The sequence below is a fragment of the Carassius gibelio genome, chromosome B5 (assembly GCF_023724105.1).
Source record: "Carassius gibelio isolate Cgi1373 ecotype wild population from Czech Republic chromosome B5, carGib1.2-hapl.c, whole genome shotgun sequence".
Classification (NCBI taxonomy): domain Eukaryota; kingdom Metazoa; phylum Chordata; class Actinopteri; order Cypriniformes; family Cyprinidae; genus Carassius; species Carassius gibelio.
In genome coordinates, this window is record NC_068400.1 from 21,695,890 (window position 1) to 21,718,387 (window position 22,498).

At 35.2% G+C, this 22,498-nt stretch overlaps 2 long non-coding RNA genes across 4 annotated transcripts in view; one reads left to right on the plus strand and one right to left on the minus strand.

Annotated features, from left to right (window-relative positions):
• The first annotated feature begins 230 nt into the window (after nt 1-230).
• Nucleotides 231-22,498, plus strand: part of LOC127957278 (uncharacterized) — a 29,019-nt gene continuing 6,751 nt past the window's right edge. Inside the window, exons 1-5 of one of the 3 annotated variants that reach the window (XR_008153750.1) lie at nt 231-383; nt 1,132-1,247; nt 1,366-1,450; nt 1,959-2,086; nt 2,207-2,586. This is a non-coding gene — a long non-coding RNA (uncharacterized LOC127957278). Of the gene's footprint in view, nt 384-1,131; nt 1,248-1,365; nt 1,451-1,958; nt 2,087-2,206; nt 2,587-22,498 lie in introns of those variants that run through there. The other 2 variants (XR_008153749.1, XR_008153748.1) reach the window with 2 other exon arrangements.
• Nucleotides 4,320-7,169, minus strand: LOC127957282 (uncharacterized). The gene is made up of 3 exons (XR_008153756.1): nt 6,928-7,169; nt 6,096-6,195; nt 4,320-5,364 (listed from the first exon to the last, which is right to left on the minus strand). It is a non-coding gene; the product is annotated as an uncharacterized LOC127957282 (long non-coding RNA).

The following is a 22,498-nucleotide window of genomic DNA, read 5'->3' on the forward strand; positions in this document are numbered from 1 at the left end:
ATGTGTTCTGTACCATGCTTTTAATACCTTTTAATGTGAATCCAAAAAAAAAAAAAATCAAATTAAAAATAAATAATAAAACATGTATTTTTCCATCTTGCAGTTCATTCATATCAGTTTATATATATATATATATATATATATATATATATATATATATATATATATATATATATATATATATATATATATATATAAATATTTTGCTCACAGATCATTATTAACATTCTGTATATAATTCAATTTTATTTTCTCTCCCCTTTTTTATTATTTTTATTTTTAGCTGAAAAGACGTAAAGGCAGTCAGCCCAGTGGTGTTTCTGGAGAGGGATTCCTTCAGAAATGGAGAAGACAGAAAGCTGCGGAGGCAGATATTTGCAGCAGTAAGTCTGTGATAGTTTGTCTCTTTTATCAAAAATTCCTGCTGTTATAATTTGTACAGCATTTGTTGTTTCTTAAACTGTTGCACTGTCCAAATACCCACACTTGCCATCTTTGCACTTGACCACTTGATTACTTATTTGAAGTCTTTCCTGTATTTGGCCTAGTGTTCGAGTGAGCATGATGACCACGAGTGTGTGTCGAACTTTTCATCACCTGATGACTGTGTTTCCCAATCCTGATCCTGGAGAACCCCAGCACTGCACGGTTTTGGGGTCTCTCTTATCTGACAAACACACTTTTGAGGTCTTGGAGTCTTCACTGATGAGCTGATGAGTTGAATCAGGTGTGTTTGATCAGGGAGACATCTCAAATGTGCAGTGTTGGGGTTCTCCAGGACCAGGATTGGGAGCCACTGCCTTATGGGACACTTATGTGTTTAAAGAGATTTTTAATATCTAATTATCAATATTTCACATACTGTACTAAACACATCACAGTCTTAATAATCCAGTTTAACACTTGTATGATATTGTACAAGCCCCAGGACGGTCTCATCTGACACTATCAAAAGAATTCATATGACTATAGCTTGTTATTAATTACTTGCTTTCAATAATGGATTCATTTCACATTTAATTTTACAGCATCTTTACAGAGGTGTAATGTACAAGCTGCACGTAATTAATAATATGTCCTTCCTTCTGTCTTACAGGATTTTTTCCAGATAATGCTGTTCTTCTTTTTCAGGTCTAAAATATCGAGCTCAACAGCTATTTTAAGAGCCAACCCTCACAAACCTTCCTAAAACCTAAAAGAGCTATTACTGAGTCTCAGCGAATCTTGCCATGATCAGCTCTTCCCAGGTACATTTGTTTACTCCAAAAATGCTCTGGTCTGAATCTTACTTTAAATTAACTTAATTATGTTTAATGAGCAATATTAATTGCAAAGAGAGTAAGTAGAGATTATCTTGTTTCACAGAAGAGAAGGAAGACCAAGGAAATGATTTGCTCAGGATGAGGAATGAAGACGGCCATCTTGAGCTCAAACAAACAGAAGTCCTCTGGTATGTGTGTGTTGAAGCAATGTTATACAACATTTTATGATGATCTCTCACAGAACTGGTCATGTCAGCCTTGATTTCGTTTTATACTATTACAATTACAGCATGTTAGCAAAGTGTGACTGGACATTTTTAATATTATGTTTTTAAAAACACACCACCTGTTTTAAAAGCAGACAAGTATCATGAAATTGGTTTAGTTGATATAAACATCAATTGACATTATTTCATTGTTTTGTAAATGTTATGTTATAAATTGTGAATTGATAGTTGATTGGTTTGAAGCCAGGCCTTACACTGCACAGACTAAAACACATTTGTGAGAGAAGTCAGGAACTTTGGAGAAAGATTCTAGAGGAAAAAAACACATTTACTGCAACATTAGATCAGTTCTAGAGTCTCTAAGAACTACACATGCTAATGCAGTCTCATGAGCAAGACCTTTGCTTCTGTAACTTTTTCTTAATTCTTGGAGAATGACATATTTATTGCAGTATTTTTATTTGTACAGATGATCTCATCAGCCAAATGAGAGGTTTTGACCAAGTGATGCTCTTGAAAGGAGTGAAAGAAGAGGATGTGGTAAATTGTCTTCAGAGAAAAAGCTTCTCAAAAGGTCTTAAAACAGCTCGAAGAATGGTAAGTGTACAGTACTACAAGGGTCATAGTTACGCACCCTGCTAAAACCACACAGAACATAAGCTGCACTCTCTGTCCATTAAACAACTTCATCTGCATTGTTTGTTTCACTTTGACCAGGTCTGGGATGTTAGGACTGAGAGATCCTCTGGCTGAGAACAAGCTACACCACATCAGTGCTGGATATCAACCACAAACAGTTTCCAGACACGAGAGAAGAAGAACACGATGGGGAGATGAAACCAGTTTAGATGTGATGATGGGAATCATTATTTTCTGGAACAGTATCACATGTCTTATATGTATCACATGATCTGTATCACAGTTGACTGGATGGGACTGTGTGACTTTTAAGGACATTTCATCACTCATCTGTGTGAACTGATTTATATATGAGGTTAATGTATCTTTGATGATAATTATTTTCATTGAATCTTATTTGTCTTGATGCTACTTTATCAACTTTATAGTCTATGCTTCAATAAAATGAAAATGGTGAATATTGTGTTCTGAAGATTCTTCGTAAATACATCATTTTACTAGGTAGGCTGATATGTGTTTATTTTAGACTTGGAAAAACTACATATTAATTATTGGGATTATTTTTTTATTTAAGACATAAACATTTTTGATCGGATTAATAACATCTGGGACATCAGTACACCAGAAAGTATTTTTTTATATTTTAGTAACAAATATGCACATTTTTTGTGAAATACAGGGAGTTACAAGATTAATTATTCTGCATTACAATATGGTTCCATGGGCTTTATTGTTACAAACACTTGAGGGATAACTGAGAATGTAGCGGGAATGATCAACGTGGATCTTGTACTGCATTAAAACCAAGAGCACGCACATTACTGATGTCCAGCACCTGAGGAGCAAGATACGGGGGTGAGGAGGACATTTTTACACTGATTTCGGCTAATTAGTTATATATAATGCTAATATATATATATATATATATATATATATATATATATATATATATATATATATATATATATATATATATATAAATTAATATTCTTAGCACTGCATGAATTTGTCCTTGTGTAATAGTGAAGTATCACAATGTGTATACATTGTCCTTGATTACTGCTTTACAGTGGGGAATAGATAATGGCAAGTTGTTGAAGGTTCATCCATTATATTTCTTGCCATTTACTTCAAAAATCAAAGAAATAATCTATTATTTTCATTATTAAATCATTTCTTTCTAATTTTTCCATGTTTCATCAGATGGCCTCACAATGTCCTGTCAAAAGGTATAATAGCCATGATGAATAGAATAGAAAACAGAGGACTGTGAAAACTGTCAGATATAAATGTGACTCAGCTCAGTTTGTTGTTCATGATGAGGAGAATACATATATGTAGGTTTTACTGCCCTGCTACCCCCAGGGGCCCAGTAGCACCCCCCGGAAGAGCCCAAAACTGTACATTTCAAATGGCTGTAAATCAGAGTCCAATTAACATATCAAAGAGAAAATGGGCAGGATTATTACTTATGCTATGCTGATAAAATAATGTTGAGCTCAGTTTTCAGAAATAAATGGAAAGCTGACATAAAGGCATTTTAAATATTGCTCACTGTAAAATACCACATTTCAGCCTGCCTCTCAAATATATCATAGAGGTTTGCACAATAAACATATTTAGATATCCAGTTTTCCTTAAAATAAATAATTTATTTAGTTTCGTTAATAAAAAGTTTTAAACTACATTACCCACAAGCCTCCGTCGTTCTATCTATAGAAAGGCAACACTAGGGGGCTGTTTTTGTAGTTCATTGAAGTTATGCTTAGGGTTAGGATTAGGATCTCGCTAAAGATGTCATTTTTCTCAAGATAGCAACACTTCATTGTTGACTTAATATATTACTAATGTGATGATAGGAGCAAAACATACTTTTTAACATGATGCGCTGTTTAATATGGGTTAAAAGATAGTCCAACCACAGACTGTCCTGAAAAGTCATAGCCAATGACATCAAAGCTGAGCAGCAGCGTCACACTTCCTTATCCATGTATGACAGATGTCTTTCGTTTTTCGGCTGAAGGGATAGATTCGGTTAACAATAGATTAAGCTTGCTACTTATAAGATACTGTTTTATTAACGTCTTCACCTTCCTCCGTTGTTCAGCTTGACAAAAATTGGGCAATATTGATGTGCACATGCCCAGCAGTCGCAGTTGTATCCAACAGATAGATTCCTCTCATTAAATATAAGACACATTTTTAAGATTTGTATTTTTTTTTTGACCAAAGACAAATATATTTACTAATCAAATGACGTGCTTCTAAAATTTACATTGTATATTACATTGTGTTTTAAAGTTAAAATTGTTCACATTTGTGTTTCTGTGATTTACCATTCTCTACCATTTGAACCCTAGGAATAAAAACAGAAATTATAAATTAATGAATGAATGAATGAACAAATAAATACATAAAGCATAATAAACATGCATATTTTTGTAAGGATCTTCCATTATTTATTGATATGTCAAACTCATTTAAAGACAACATGCCCAAATTACTACACTGCATCCTCTGTCACCAAGCTCGTTTTTGCCACCATAAAAAATAAAAAGGCAGTTATGTTGTAATCATTAACTATTTTCAGTATGCAAATGAAAATGCTTTTATTAAAAAACAAAACAGTAAATACAGTATGTCTTTCAGAGAACACTGGAAAAAGATCAATTTTATTAAAAAAATTAAATTGACCAAAATGTTATACAACACAATGTAAATGTTTCAAACTCACAAAAAAACACCATGAAGACATGCATGTCAAGTGTGCAATATCATCTATAAAACTCAATCAGCACAGCATCAAATAAACACTGATTGTCTGAACAATGGAAGACAGAGAAAGTGTTCAGGAAAACAAACACCTGCTTGCTTTGACAATAACATCATGAATTCACTTCATGACTGGAGCTAGGGGATGACTGTGTATGAATATCTCCTTTACTAAAACTCTTAATTAAAGTCTAAAAAGTTCACTGTATGAAGCTTGAAAAAGAGAACAAAATGCTTTATCAATACGAAACATACTATTTTTAACTATTGTTTTCATCACTGGTTCTGTAATGTATTCATTATGAGCTTATAAATAAAACAAAGTTACATCTTCTGCAAAAATCAAACCACTGCAAAGTCTAATCACTGATCCAGGGACCATATCTGTGTGTGTGGGGGATAAAGAGTTAACGAGGTGAGTCCTTGTGCATGATGGAGAACTGCAGTGTTATCCTCAAACAATCCTGTAAAACAGAAATATTACATTACATTCAACTTATACATTACACTGTGTTTTGTTTAGACCATAAAAGCAGCCTCTGTAAAGATGCTGTAAAATTAAATGTTAAATGAATCCATTATTGAAAGCAAGTAATTAATAACAAGTTATAGTCATATGAATTCTTTTGATAGTGTCAGATGAGACCGTCCTGGGGCTTGTACAATATCATACAAGTGTTAAACTGGATTATTAAGACTGTGATGTGTTTAGTACAGTATGTGAAATATTGATAATTAGATATTAAAAATCTCTTTAAACACATAAGTGTCCCATAAGGCAGTGGCTCCCAATCCTGGTCCTGGAGAACCCCAACACTGCACATTTGAGATGTCTCCCTGATCAAACACACCTGATTCAACTCATCAGCTCATCAGTGAAGACTCCAAGACCTCAAAAGTGTGTTTGTCAGATAAGAGAGACCCCAAAACCGTGCAGTGCTGGGGTTCTCCAGGATCAGGATTGGGAAACACAGTCATCAGGTCATGAAAAGTTCGACACACACTCGTGGTCATCATGCTCACTCGAACACTAGGCCAAATACAGGAAAGACTTCAAATAAGTAATCAAGTGGTCAAGTGAAAAGATGGCAAGTGTGGGTATTTGGACAGTGCAACAGTTTAAGAAACAACAAATGCTGTACAAATTATAACAGCAGGAATTTTTGATAAAAGAGACAAACTATCACAGACTTACTGCTGCAAATATCTGCCTCCGCAGCTTTCTGTCTTCTCCATTTCTGAAGGAATCCCTCTCCAGAAACACCACTGGGCTGACTGCCTTTACGTCTTTTCAGCTAAAAATAAAAATAATAAAAAAGGGGAGAGAAAATAAAATTGAATTATATACAGAATGTTAATAATGATCTGTGAGCAAAATATATATATAATAATAATATAATAATATAATAATATATAATATATATATATATATAAACTGATATGAATGAACTGCAAGATGGAAAAATACATGTTTTATTATTTATTTTTAATTTGATTTTTTTTTTTTTTTTTGGATTCACATTAAAAGGTATTAAAAGCATGGTACAGAACACATGATTACTGTGATATCTGTCATATAAAAGCACATAAAAACACTAACATTACAGTGATACAAACATAGCTGGTTTGGTGATTATTGTATTGTTGTATTGATTATTAATATATCATAGTAAAACTACAGTTACAGTTACTAATGTCCCATTTACTGTGTTTTAACTTCACATTTCATTTATTACTATTGTGTCGTGATTACCATGATTTTACTACAAATACAACTTACATCATTGATCCTGAAATTAATAATAATATAAAACGGATCGAAGGTCTATGGCACGTCACGTGACAGATAGAGTTTAATCACACTAATTAGCAGCTGTGTTCATTTATTTAAACGCAATGAAACTCAAAGACAGCCGCGGATGACCGATATAATACAGCGATTAAACATATGGCACTAATCTGATTAATAAAGAAGACAGAATACATTTGATAAAAGGCATTAAAAGAGCGTATATACGACTACTCACCCAAACTGTGGAACTGATAGCAAGTATCGCGCGATGTGTGCTGAATGAGACTTCTTGAACGTGATTTCATAGCGATAAACATCTCATGTCCTCGTGTCGAATTCTGACGCCAAAAGTTTCCCACTGAAAGCAATGAAGGTCGTAGTGCTTCGATAGTCGACGCCGAGAGTCACATTTGGCGTCATAAAAGTGACGCTAGGGGCGCTTGACCATGCTTCGGTTTTTGACGCCTTTGGAGTGAGAATGGGTTGCTATTTTTATTAAAGGTCACAGTCCTTACAGATCATTAGTCATCACATGCTCAGTAAACACTGCAGGTCTCATGAAGGTCACAGACATGGAGGTACAGCTTTAATTTAATCCAGTTGAGTGAACACAGGGCTCTTTCATATGTTATGTTAGTTTAATATGAAGTTAATTTCAGTTCAGACATGACAAGAAGTGGTCTTGTCTGTGGGTGCTTTATTTACTTAATAAATTATCTTCTTCATAATTTTTACTCATTCAGGCTGATTAGCAGATCTGTAGCATTATTGTTAAAGAGAAAAGTTGAGCTTAATATATCTTTTCTCTAGTACTTTCAAATGTTGAGCTAATTGATAAGAAATTAAGCTGAAACATTTCTAAACAAACAAACACTTTCTTACATGAGCTGAAGATCATATTGTGGGCAAACGACAATTACATTGTTTACAATTACAATTATTTTATTTAAATCAGATAAATCAGATGCAGAACACTGTTTTAATTGTCATGTGTGAAAATAGGCTCAATATGTATTTCAATGTTATATTAATGATGTTTTTAGACTTAATGGATCACTAAGAAGCAGAGAATAATTCATTGTTAACAAACAGCAAGAAACATGGAAAAGTGAGAGGATATAACATGCTTTATCTCATATTTCTCTCTCAGCAGATACAATGAGGGAAAAAGCTGAGCTTGCTTTCTTTTTTCTCTTTAAACGTGTGTTTTCTTCCATTCCTGCTAAAAATGCAGTCAATGATTGATAATTGCAATGGTTGGTTAGTAATAAAAATAAGAAAAAAATCCACTCTTAATTTCAGATGTTGATTTATCATTTTATTATGTTCTTCAACTGGAATATTAATTTAGCTACATTAAAGCTGCTCTTTTGAAAAAGTAGGCTTCTTATGGAGTAGCCGATGCGTTGTTAAATAATCATGATGTCATTTATCATTTTAATCCGGTAGATTTTTGGCTCAACAAATATTTTTTATTTTTGAAAAAAGGGGATTTGAATGAATAAACAACTAATCAGAGAGACAGGAACAAACTTAAACAGAAACCAAGAGACTTAGAGAGAACAAATAAGAGAGAGTGGACAATTTAGGATGAACTGATTCACTAGAAAGAAACAGAATGAATCACCATTTAGTTCAGTAGAATAATTCAGACTTTACAGCACTACTAAAGCGAGGACTGTTCAAAATTAACTGTTTCACTAAAACGAACCAGACTTTACAGTGTTTAATGAAGGATAGTTGAATGAACTGACTCAATAGAATAATCGGATTTATCTGATTCATTAATAAGAATGAGAGAAGACCGTGGATGAACAAGTTCACTTAAATGAATCTGACTTTACAGCACTATAAAAGTGAGGACCATTTACGAAGAACTGATTCACTATCAATGAATCTGACTTTCCAGCAAGTAAGAGTTATGTTACTGAACTACTCTCACACTAATAAAAATGTAGTTTAGTTAGTAGTAACACTCTCTTTAGTAACTCATCAGTTCTGCTGTAGAACCAGTGTACATATACAATTAAATAAGAATTAAACAGCGTTTTTGATGAATATTTTTGACAACCATTTTCTGTCAGCACCAGCATGTTTCACCTGAGGTGCCTCATGAAAATATACGACTTTAGGCCCTTTGCACATACAGCTCTTTTTTTATGAGACAAATCTCCTGTACATTTATTCAATGGGGCTTAAAATAGCAGTTGAAAATGCTGATGTGTGTATCCATGTACCTGAGGGAAATGTCAAAAAGTTTCCTCTGCCAATGAAGCATTTGTCCTTCAGGAGAAACTAGGACTGCAAATCGTGTCAAACACTGCAAGACGCTGTGGTGTTATGTGCCTGCCGACAGTATCGGAGATGCACAGTTCAACATTGTTTTGTGCAGTGATGTCTTTATATTTGACACCTGGGATAGGAGCCCAGTCTAAGCAACAATCTCTTCTGTAGCACATTTATCCGTCCTACTTTTGCTGGAGTTTGCCCTTAGGGTGCTTAAGCTGAGCTAATACCAAACATGTAAACTAGTCTTAATTCTAGAGCTCAATTTCAAGACTACCTTAAATTCAATGCCAGATAAACCGATGCCATTATGTTGGCTTATTTACAGAAGTATCTGTCTAAGCTGAGATTTTATATCAGGTCTTTTTGTAAGTTATATTGATAAGGAGAAACAGGATTCAGGCAAAAATGTATCCTGTGCTCAAATGTTTTCTCAAATGTTGTCTGCAACATGCCATTCATATTTTAAATGAGACCAATTAGGCTATCAGTGGAATAGACAGTAATATCATTGATTTACAGCAATGTAATGATGTAAATAGACCGTTCACACAGTTCTTTTTTTCTCCAACTGTTTTTGTCAAAACAGGAAAAGTCAGTGGGGTCCAGGGTTGCATTTGTCCCTTTTATATCGAATAAAAAATAGAAATGCACTTCAGAATATCTACAAAAATGTGTTTGAGATTTCATCTCAGCGCACTAAAAAATGATTTATTTATTTATTATCATATTAAACGGACTTGATATGGCAACTTTTTGGCTTAAAGGTGCTGTAGGGAACTTTTGTAAAAAAATATTTTTTACATATTTATTAAACCTGTCATTATGTCCTGACAGTAGAATATGAGAGAGATAATCTGTGAAAAAAATCAAGCTCCTCTGGCTCCTCCCAGTGGTCCTATTGCCATTTGCAGAAACTCCATCGCTCCTGGTAAAAAATAACCAATTAGAACTGCGGTACGTAACTTTGTTTGTGTTCAAAATGTAGAAAAATGTATATAATAAGTGAGTACACCATGAATCCATTTTCCAAACCGTGTTTTTAGCTTGTCCTGAATCACTAGGGTACACCTATAATAAGTGTTTATATTCGGACTATTTTAGATTGCTTCGGGGGTACCACGGCGGAGTAACCCAGTACCGTTGTGATTCTTCATAGACATAAACAGAGGGAAGTAGTTCCGGCTACGATGTTCTTCCGCAAGACGCAAGCAGTTCTGTTTATTAACCGCTAGAGCGTCAAAAGTTCCCTATCGCAGCTTCAACTCATTTAAAAAAAACATGTTTCAATCAAGTACCTCAAAATAAATTTTACACTTCCCATCATGTTTTGCATGGTCTGTACAGTATAAGGGAAGGGAAAATGTTGAAATAAATTTTATGCATTTATTATTATTTTTTTTTTTAGCAAAAAGAGGAGATAGTAATATACAGTATGGTGAGTCATACTCAGAATTCAAGTATGGTGAGTCATACTCAGAATTCATGCTCTGCATTTAACCCATCCAAAGTGCACACACACAACAGTGAACACACACACACACACACCGCAGTGAACGCACACACGGAGCAGTGGGCAGCCATTTATGCTGCTGCGCCCAGGGAGCAGTTGGGGATTCGGTGCCTTGCTCAAGGGCACCTAAGTCGTGGTATTGCCGGCCCGAGACTCGAACCCACAACCTTAGGACTAGGAGTCAAACTCTCTAACCATCAGGCCACAACTTCCCCGTGGCTCCATAAATAGGGAGTCTCCTAAAGAGGGAGACTAATATCTAAGGTGCTATTATGTTGGAACTTTAAAATACTTTCTGTTATAGTAAGTTGGTGTTTTTTGGCTGAGTTACCATTGTGGTTAAGTGTGGAGTGTGTGGTTGGTTTGAGGACCAGCTAAAATTTAGATGAAGTTGCTTCAAGTAAAAAAAAATATATCTGCCAACAACTAAGATCATATGAGTAACTGAACTAAAATTTGGCATCTGACATGTCTAAATAACTTGATTTAATATCTTGGAACCACTGTCCATGATTGAATTATGTGATGTGATTGAATTCCATGTGCTGTACCAGGCGAGTTACAGAGCAAGCTTATTACATTAGAATAAACATATATAGAGAGCCTGTTATGTGATGAAAAATCTAAATAAATTATGTTATTATGTTATGTTAATTATGTTTTAAGGTCATGACACAAATATACTGTAAGTCTTTATTTATAGATAATTTGCCCTGTAATCATCATTTGTGTGAAAATGAAGAATGGTTGTTGGCATTTTACTGGCTCTGTTTTCAGTCACAAATTTCAGTCACAAATTTTTCAATGAGCCTGGGTTGCTACTTGTACACTGTGGCAAAAAGCCATTATCAGGGCGGGAAAAATTCACACGTGTGAGTAAATGATGACAGAATTTTCATTTTTGGGTGAACTATTCCTTTTGCTCTGTTGCCACTGATTACTCCTTTATACAGCACAATATGCATCCTTGGTCACAGAAATGTTGCAAACCATCCTTGGATGCAATTTAACATTGGTATTCATATCAGTATGAGTGAAATTTTTGTGGACACAGTGTATCTGCAAGGTTATGAATTAAGTCATACTACCATGCGCATCTCACAGACTCTAATTTGCAGTTGTTAATTTACTGTGCTCTCACACACTGTGAACTCCTCAAAACATGAGCTGTCCTGTTAATGTGAGAAGAGTGTTATATTGTCAGTTGTTTAGATGTTGTTGTTATTAACATTTCATAATAATATTAAACTGGCATTTAACAGTAAACAATGAAACCTTGTTCTAATTATATCATAAATACAATGACATTATATGCAACCCTGTGACTTGCATGTTTCTCTGTAAACAAATTAGTCGATTGTGCTTTTGATTGATAAAGGCGATTGCATGCAAAAACTAGATCTAATCAGGACAGACAGAGAAGAAAATTCACCAGTAAGAGGACAAGTATATTAGAGACTCTAGTTTGAGAAACAGATCTCTCATTGGTGTTCAGCTTGAAGCTTCATTGAACATTGGACCAACAAATATGTGATTCAGAAAAACATCCATCTAGGCAAAATGATGGTAATTAAAATTTTACCAGTCCAAGTACTTCCCATTCTCTTTCCTTTCCCACTTTTCCTAAACTTTTCTCATTAAATAAGCCCATACTTCATTAAGACGGCAATTGATGTCTCATTTCTATTCCTTGACAGATCACAAAAGCACAAATAAGCACTTTTCACATGATGTCTATCATCTTGCTGATGTTTTGCGATTACATAAATGTAAAAAAAATAATGGTCTGGTTTAGAGTTTCAAACCAGACCTTGAAATGAATCCCTGCTGTGCTGTAGACTTATTGTTATTGTTAACTTTTTTTTTATTTCATCCAAGGTGGTTTTCTTAATGTTTTACACTGTCTAATTTTCACAGTCATATAAAGTAACTGTGGGTTCCATGCTGAACAGAATAACAGCTTTGCACATGGTCGGTGTGCAGATGAGCGAAGGGTCAGGGCAGTTCTGAGGTGTGGGGCATTTAATGGGAGGACCTCAAGTTTAAAGCCCATGTACCTTCTCTTAGGTGAGGGAAGGAGAGCGAAACGAATGCAGTATAATAACTCCCAATGCCAGTGGATGGCTGCTTTGATTGATGAGGCAAAGCAGGACCTTGATGGGTGAGGCATAGTAAGCTGTAAATCGTGTGCTATGTTTTCCATTCGGAGAAATACTGCCCTGTTATTTCCATATGTGACCCTCTGTGATCGAGAGGTGTCTGCTGAAGCAGTGCACTTTCGTTTGGTCGTGTTCACCCTTTGGTACTCTCTGTGAGCTCTCCAGAGAAATAAATCACCTAAAATGAAAATTCTGTCATCATTTATGCACCTTCATCTGTATGCCATTATTTCTTTCCTCAATTTCTAAATGTGATTTCTGAAGGATATCCTGTTCATTTTTGTAAGTATAATTACAGCGAATCACTCTGACTGCTTCTAAGAACTAGATAAAGCGAGTTGTTGAAAAGACCCAGTGTAAAAAAAACATATTTTTTTTAGAATTTATTCACACTGTAGAATAATTCTTTATTCATGAATGTGCTAATTTTCTTATAAGAGTAAACCATACCTATGAATGGAAAAGCGGTATTACTTTGCAATAACGACTGGTTGGCTTTGCATTATCCTGCTTATTACATGGCTACTTGCCAAAAACATAAGCATGAAATATGACTTGAGTAAACAGACAAATAATATAGAAAACTACAAACTGCAATAGTATTACAATATTATATTCTATATTATAATAGCATGTCTTTTGTGTCTCCTTACAGTTTATTTGTATTTTTTTTATATTAACTGGGGGACTCCTAAACTAGGCTCAGTGGAAAAGTGACAAAAGCAAACATGAGATAAAAACACATTTGGTGAAACAACCATTCCATTGCTTGTATAAGTCTTTAAGCTCTTTTATTGTGACTCGTGCTACATAGGACTCCAGAATCCAGAATCCAAGTTGAGCTACCGAATAAGTTTACTATTAGCAAACTAGTTATTCTAACTATCATTGATATGAAAAGAGTGCAGACTGATATGAGGGACATGAAAGTGGCACCACATGTTCCGACAGACATAATGGTCAATATCCAAAAATATTTGACTCTCACACTCAATGTTGCGATTTACCAACCAGCATCAGGTACTGCTGAAAGCCATGTATTAAAGAGAAATAAACATCTCTGAGACCCTGACGGCTTTATTGAGGTGTTTGAGAGGTGGGGTCTGAAAACAGTCTGCCAACAGCTGGCAATTGCGCTGTCAGGCTGCCTCATGCTCTGTGACATCCTCCAAGCTTTCATTTGGCTCCTTGTCAAAATCAAGTAGTGTCACGGCCCCAACAGCCAGTCAGGCTCTTTGGGAGAGCTGAATGAAATTTGGCTCAAGTAGGTCTTCTGCATCTTCAGATGTGATGGGAAATGGATGGCTTCTGCTCTTTCTGGCTCGTGTTGTCTGTCAGGCTCTGTGTGTCTCGTTTAATCACATATAGGCATAAACAAAAGTCTCATCTAATGGACTGGCACATTTTGACATCAAAATTTTAATGGTCTAAAGCGAATAATTTCTAATAAACTCTAATAGGATGGCAGAGACATAGCCGTGTCATTACTGAATGATAAAATGAGGATAGGGTATACAGAAAAATATAATCATTGTGTTTGTACAATGTCCTGCACTATAATCTTTGTCCTCACTCAAAAAGACAGCTGAAATCAGTTGCACCAGAGTATTAATAAAATATGCTCCACTTTAGGGCTTTAATTTCTTTCATTTTCTCAAACATTAAAACATGTTTACAGTCTGAAAAAGGTTAGCTCCTTTAGCATAGAAAATATATTACATACTGTATGTATTCCAGTAAACATGTACTCTAGATCAGTGAGGGTTCTCAGACTTTTTGGGGCAAGGGAAGAAAGTTATCCAAGGACTCATATATCCGTAAGTTAGATCCATAACTATAACAATGATCAAGCCTAGAATTTGTACTCTTAGATGCCGTTGGAACTTCCTGGAATTTTACATTTTTCTGGATTACGTTATATCTAATTATTTGAAATGATAAAACTTTTACAGTTTAACAAAAATATATTTAATATGTTTTAGGGTTATATTAAATCTCTTTTGTTTTAATTTTTTCCCCCTCAAATATATTTTTTAGAATGTCTAAGGAACTGAATTTTTTTTATTTATTCAATTTCTATTGTAGATGAAACTGTGCGTCTGTGTCATTTGGACATGAGTCCATATGGCAAAATTGTTATGTGCACTGACTTTTTATTTATTTATAAAAACTATTGCGATATTCCGCATCATACAGCAAATTCCATTTGATGATTTTGCTTGCATTTTGCACATCATTTAAATTAATTGAGAGACTTTGAGAATTCTTTCTCTAGATGTTCTTGGTCATATTTAAAAATAGATGGATTGTATGGATGCATTTGCTGTAGTTGTATGAAAGCGTCACAAAAGGTCCAACCAATCTGCCACTTTTAAAGAAATATACCACCAACACTCTTTTAACTATTTACAAAACGTCTTGGTTATGTATTTTAACCCTCATTTCCTTAAGGAGGGAACGGAGATGTCACGTCGGTGACCGACGGATTGGGAATCTCGCCAGAGAGAGACCAGCCCACTTTGAGTGTAAACTAAATGAGCCAATTACATTCAGTTGCCACTGATCACAATGTGTGTATAAGTAGGCCGCCGGTGCAGTGCATAATCAGGTTTATACTGAAGAGCTGAGCCAGAGACCCCGCCACTTCCAGTGTCCTGTGAGAGCCGCCCGGGCCCCTTTTTGGTCTAGGCCGGGGCTCGCAACAAGAATCCCAGTCACTTTTCTTGTAGCACTACCCACTCCTTCTTGAAGGAGTTTTTGGAAGCAGTTACACATATGAGTTTTAGCAAACCAACACTAAACCTCTCAGTGACACAAAACAGGTGGATACGGCTCCACACAAAGGATATAGAATCTAGTGAATGTGTTGGGAGTCCCCCAGCTTACAGCTCTACAAATATCTGTCAGCGAGGCACCACGAGCCCTTGAATGAAATCAAGCAATTCAGACCCGACCGTGCATGTTCCTCTGTGAGGAGTGCTGTCTGTTCAACTGAATCCAACTCCATACCGAGAAAAGTTATCCTCTGCATCAGGGAGAGTTTGATCTTTTGTCAGTTGACCCGTTGGCCCAACAGGCTGAGGTCCCTGAGCACCAAAACCCTGTGCTCACACAACTGATCCCGAGACTGTGCTAGTATGAGCCAGTTGTGAGATAGTAGAGGACGCGAACACTCTGCTCTCTCAGGGGCACAAGAGCCCCCTACGCATCTTTCATGAAGACACGGGGGGACAAGTACAGCCCGAAGGGCAAGAATTTGTACTGATGTGCCCCTCCCTTGAGCGCAAAAAAAAAGAAAAAAAAAAGATCTGTGGTGCAGATGGATTGACACATGAAAATAGACATGCTTTTGTGTTCTGCATAAGAAAGAAAAAGTTATACATAAAGATTTAGAATGTTTGGAAAGACACGGGTTTATAAATTCTGACAGAATTGTATTTTATTTATTTATGTTTTTGTGGTAAACCATTCCTTTAAGTGTATGTAGTAAGAACACAATTTCACACACTTTGTGTTCTTAAGCTGTGATTAATTGTTGTCCAAAGAGAAACGTTAAAGCAATCATGCTTTCAGAAGCAGAACAGCATAAATACACATCTTCATGAATTTTATGGCAACTTTTGACCTTTGTATTGACAGAATTGCTTTGAATAATTTTCTAATACCGCAGTAACATCTGAGAAGGCCAAATGTGATGATAAGCTCTGGCAATTTATCATACTCCAATCAATGTCAAGAATGTAACAACCAAGTTTTTCAGTAAAGTTTGTGATAAAGTATTTCTGCCAGAGGTGGTAAAGCTTTGTCAGTTCTCAAATTCAGATGACAGTTCGTCTTAAATGGATAGTTCAACCAAAATGAAAATTCTGTCATCATTTACTCATCCTCATTTTATTTTGCTGGACACCATGAACATGGTTGCATCATAAAATGGATGTAATGAAAGTAATGATTATGGTTGAGCTAAAATAACAAAGGTTGTTGCTTTGTTGGACTTTTCAGGATTCTCAAACTGGACAATAATTGTTTTTGCGAAAAAAGAAAATAAAAAAAGCTTTATTATATTGAAATTCATATTTTTTTTATTAGGCATTAGTCTCATTCAATAATATACAACACTTAAGAAGAATATGTATAAAGTGGGTGAGGTGAACTGAGGTAAACCACTCTGAAAGACAGACCTATAAAAATGCACACATAAAATAGGATACATTTGGTAACTTGTCTTTCACAAAGAAGTGAAGTATCTCAAAAAGTTGAATAGAACATGCCTTCATATGGAAGGGTATTCCATATGTTTGCTTAGTGTGGAAGTGGATTTAGAAACACATGGGTTGCACTTTATTTTACAGTATGTGTACTAACATGTACTTATAGTGTACTTACAGTGTATTTATCTAAGAAGGTTCTGGTAATACAAGGTAGCTACATGGTGTAGGGTTAGGTTTAGGGGTAGGTTCAGGGTTAGTACCTAGTTATTACATATTTATTGTAATTACTATAATAAGTACATAGTATGTACATGAGGAACAGGACTGTAAAATAAAGTGCTATCAAAACATGCTTAGAAAACTACAGGCACAAGACAATACTGTCGTTGACCAATCATAATCAAAGATTTCGGAGAACCATGTTAAGAGTCATGTGGTTATATCTGATGAATTTTCCTCTATAGATTACATATTTATTAAGTCCAGGGATTGTAACTGTCAATTTTTAGTCACTTAGCAAACTGATATTCATAACTATGTCAGAGAGGATGTGGGCATGGGAGGTTTGTGCATACTGACAGACCGTTTCCTCATACAAGCTTCAAAGGATGTCATGAAAGAACTGAAAAGTATTTTTATGTTGGTATATTTAGATTATTTTCAAGGAATACATACATCATTCATTCATATTGAAACCATTCAACAAAACTAAAAGCCATAAAGCTGTAGACCATCTGTAAACCCTCAACTATTCAAAATGGTTGTTTCTCATTAATAATTTAAATATTTTACATGGATTGGGAGGGTGAGAGTGAGTGTTGGGGGCTTTCAATTAACATTTATTGTACTTATACTTGGTTAATTAAGATTTTTATCCCTAATTCCTACACATAAAGTGCACAATATTTGGATTTTAATTAAAACATTGTTTAGTATTAAAAAATTTTCTTCTTGGAGCCATTAGCAGCTACCCATAATGTAGGTGGTTTACAGTTTCACTCTCCTTGTGGGGACATTTGTTCATGTGGCTTTTTGTTTCAGTCCTGTGTTTATTAATGGACTAATGATGGTAATGAGCAGCTTTAGACATAATGCTGCAGGACCATAGAGAGTTGTTGATGAGGTCCAGTCTGGAGCTGCCACAGATCTCCCGAGGGACAATGGGTTTGAGCTGCCATTGTTACTAACTTGTGTTTTGGATTCATGCTAATACTTAGGGATGCAGATGAATGTAAATTCAGAGTGAATGCCTGTGTGACGCTGGCTGGATGAGACCTTGAGAGCCAACCATTAGCTCACTCTGAGCAATTCGATGTTAGTTCTAGTCTGTCACATCTACTGAGTATTTTTGCTTTTTTAAATTATAATTCAACCTTGTCTGGTGAATGTTTCTGCTATGCAGAAAAGATAAATGGAATTGCAAAATTCATTCAAAAAAAAAAAGAAGATATTTTAAAGATAATGCGGAATGGAGGGGAGGGGGGTTAAAGCTGAAATCTTTTTTATTTGGAATAAACAAAACGGAATTTGAAAGAGAATAAAACTGATTTAATAGGGCCCTACAAATTTAATACACACCGATTAAAACTGGAAGATGCAGTTTCTTCTTTAACAATAGTGTCATATTTTGTCAGTTGGTCTGTGTGAGTAGAAGCTCATTGGTCACCGAGGCATCAAGAGCACAGTCCCACCGACTGAACAAGCTGCATGTTCTCTTGGAGTCAGTAGGATCATTAGCACAGCAGGGAGTATGCTACGGCTGTTAACAGCCACCTGCTGAGAGTCATGGCTGTGCACATAACTCCCTCTTATTTTACAACGACTGTCCATAAAGCCTCTCTCTAAAATTCAGCTGAAAAATGCTGGATCATCAGTTATAGATGACATAACTTTTTTGGATCTTGTTTGGTATGTTCCTGCAGGTCAATTGCTTAGAGCAGTTGTTCTCAAACTTTTAACAGTGACGTACCCCTTGGGGCATTTAACATTCTTCTGCGTACCCCCTCTCTTCCACGTAGATCGCAATCACACTTTTTCTAATAATGGGCAATATTTGCCCCTTAAATTGATTTACAGGTGCATTTTTTACCCGTATAGAGGCAAATATTTTCTATTCTTATGTCATGTTTTATTTCATAATCTTAACATTTCATAATTTAATAAATAAAGCAATAAATAATGGCAAATTTAAGTTATTTAAAAATAAAACCGGCAGCAAGTCGCTGATTCGTAGCAGCAGTTTCGTTCACTAATGAAACGCCGCTGTAGGTTGCTTGGAGACGCACAACAGATGATACGGATTTCGTTGGAACTATTATTTAGATGTTTAAAATGTAGGCCACATTTAAAATGTGAAATGTTCACTTAAAATTAATTTTTTTGTTAAACTTTTTTGTTGTAAAAAGTAATGGCACATTTGCCATCGTTTCAATATTAAGGGAAATTTGCATTCTTGCTCGTATCTTAATAATCATGAAAACAATAACAGAGTGTGTCTGTATTGAAAAGAGTTTAAATCAATCTCAGTCCATGTCAATATTTGCTCTTAATGCTATTAAGTGAAGGTCTAGCCAAGTTTGAGAACCACTGGCTTAGGGGGAAACCTCTAGGAAGGACAAACCAAAATGCATTTTCTCTGAATATCTATTTATCCCCAGTGTTCTTTTTGGATTATTTACAGTATATACTATTTGTTTTAATTCTATTCTATTCTATTCTATTCTATTCTATTCTATTCTATTCTATTCTATTCTATTCTATTCTATTTTTTTTTACCTGGGTTAAATTGGCTTTTATTTTTATATTTTTTGTTTTCATTGTAATTTTAGTTAGATTTTTAGTTACATTTAAAGTTGCTGTGTGCTTCTGTAATTTTTGTTAGTTTTTTTATATAACATTTTGAATTTCAATTTAGTCTTTTAGCAGATGCTTTTATCCAAAACAACTTACAAATGAGGATAATGGAAGCAATCAAATTCAACAAAAGAGCAATATGCAATTGCTATGACAAGTCTCAGTTAGCTTAAGGCAATACACGTAACAAGGTTTTTATTATATAATAAAAAGGAAACTGAATAGAAAAAGAATATAGCAAGCTATAGTGTTAGAGGCATATTTTGCCTTTTGTTTGTATAATAAATAATTTTTTTTTGTGTGGAAAATAAGCAGTTAAAAGTCTAAAAGAAGCCAGTTTTTTTTTTTAAAGAATAGAATTTGAATTGAGCATGCTTGCTGCCGCTTTCTGGATTAATCGTAAAGGTTTGATAGAAATGGCTGGAAGATATGCCAAGAGAGCATTGCAATAGTCCAGCCTGAACAGAAAAAGAGCTTTATCAAGGAGATGTGAAGCATGTTCCAAAAGGAAGGGCCTGATCTAATTGATGTTGAATAAAGTAAGTCTGCAAGACCAGGTAGTTTTAGCAATGTGGTCTAAGAAAGTGAGCTGATCATCAAACATAATGCCAAGGTTTCTGGCTGCTTTTGAAGGAGTTATGGTTTAATGTGCCTAACTGGATGGTGAAATTGTGATGAGGTTTTGGGTTGAATGTGATGGTCCTTCATCCAGCAAGAAATGTCTTAAACAAGTTGAAATGCAAGCAGCTATCGTTGGACCATAAGGATGGAATGAGAGGTGGAGTTGGATGTCATCAGCATAACAGTAATATGAAAAGCCATGTTTCTGAAAGACTGATCCTAGTGATGCCATGTAGACAGAGAAGAGAAGTGGTCCAAGAACTGAGCCCTGAGGCACCCCAGTAGTTAGATGTTGCAACGTGTACACCTCACCTCTCCAAGAATTAATATATAATATAATTATTTATATTAATTTGATTTTAGTTCAGTTTTAGTTGGTATTTGTTTCCAGTAATTTAAGTGTTTCACTTTAACTTATTTAATTTAATTGCCATAGGCTGTGCGTCAGTTTTTATTTATGATTCTTGTCATTGTCGACATGCAGTACACATGCAACCCACTTGTCGGCAGTGTCCACGATAAAAGCCGAAGAAGAAGTGGCTCGTTGGAGAAGCATAATAGCCGTGATGGCTGCAAATAAATATCAAATCATTTAATCATTATTTAACAACATTGTTTGTCGAGGACAACTACTGATGTATAATGCTATGTAGTATAATAAATGAAAAGACACTTGTTCTTTGCTTTATTTTATTATATATAAGAAGATATAACATTAAGATATATTAAAGTGCACATAAACACACAAAACTCAAGTGCATATGGAGGAAGGTTCTATCAGACCAATCATAGCATGTGCTGTCAGCGTAGAATGTACGTGCTGTTAGATTTGGTTAGATAGAGGTGGGCGTCAGGCTACAGCGTAAGGGAGTGCACCTGTGTGTAGGCTATGGCATAGGTCATAGACATTTACATTGATGAAAACCTGTGCTACCTGATTCCCGCAGGTTTCATTCGTGCACTATCATTGAAGCTTACAATATTCATAAGCACTTTTTGAGCTTTGTAAGATATATCAGATGGACAGCAGACTTCATTTATTAAGCATGGGCACATGAGCCAAATGGTTTGAATACCATTTTAATGTAAAGTGTTACAGCAATGTGACTATTTAAAGTAATAATGGCGGGTTTTTACGAACAATTTACACAGAAATCTTTTCTGCTTTTTTCATAAAATAGGCCTTGATAAATGTCTGCTGCTGAGACACAGTAGGCTGTAAGTAGTCATTTGGTATACATTTTTGTCCAGTGCCTCACAGCACATTTATTATGTGGACCTGGCCTCCATTTAACCAGGGGTTAAGTGCCTTGCTCAAAGGCTCCTTGTAGAGCTTTAAAGGGATACTCCACCACAAAATGAAACTTTTGACATTAATCACTTACTGCCATGACATTCCAAACCCGTAAAACAATTCGTAACACAATTTAAGATATTTTGGATGTAGGCTTGTGATTGTCCCATTGGCTGCCAAATAAATTCTACTGTCAAAGTATAGAAAAGTATGAAAGACATCGTCAGAATAGTCCATCTGCGACCAGTGGTTCAGTCTGAATTTTATGAAGCGACGAGAATACTTTTTGACTTTTTTGACACAGAAGAGTGGATATTGCTTGGGTTCAGCGGATGTTCTCCAAAAGTACTGTGGTGATGTGGAAAGACATAGAGGAAGTAAATGATTGAATAAAGTCGTTATTTTTGTTTTTCTTTGCATCAAAAAGTATTCTCTGAGCTTTATAACATATAACATTTATAACGTTACGGTTGAACCACTGATGGTAGATGGACTATTCTGAAGATGTCTTTCATACTTTTCTGGACCTTGATGGTGCAATTTATTTGACAGTCAGTGGGACAGTCACAAGCATATCGGTTATCATCCAAAATAACTTAAATGTGTTCTGAAGATGAATGTAGCTTTTATGGGTTTGTAATGACATACCTGTAGGAGTAAGTGATAAATGACAAAATTTTCATTTTGGGGTGGAGTAAATCCTTTAACCAATAACCTTTGATTACTATTCCTGAGCTATACCTACAAAGACTGTTCTTAGACTATATGCTGTTCTTTCTGCTACTGAAAGAAATTTCACATTACCGTGTATGTGAATCTGAAGAAAATCCATAAGCCATTCCTTAATGTGGAATCTGGATGCTACTCAG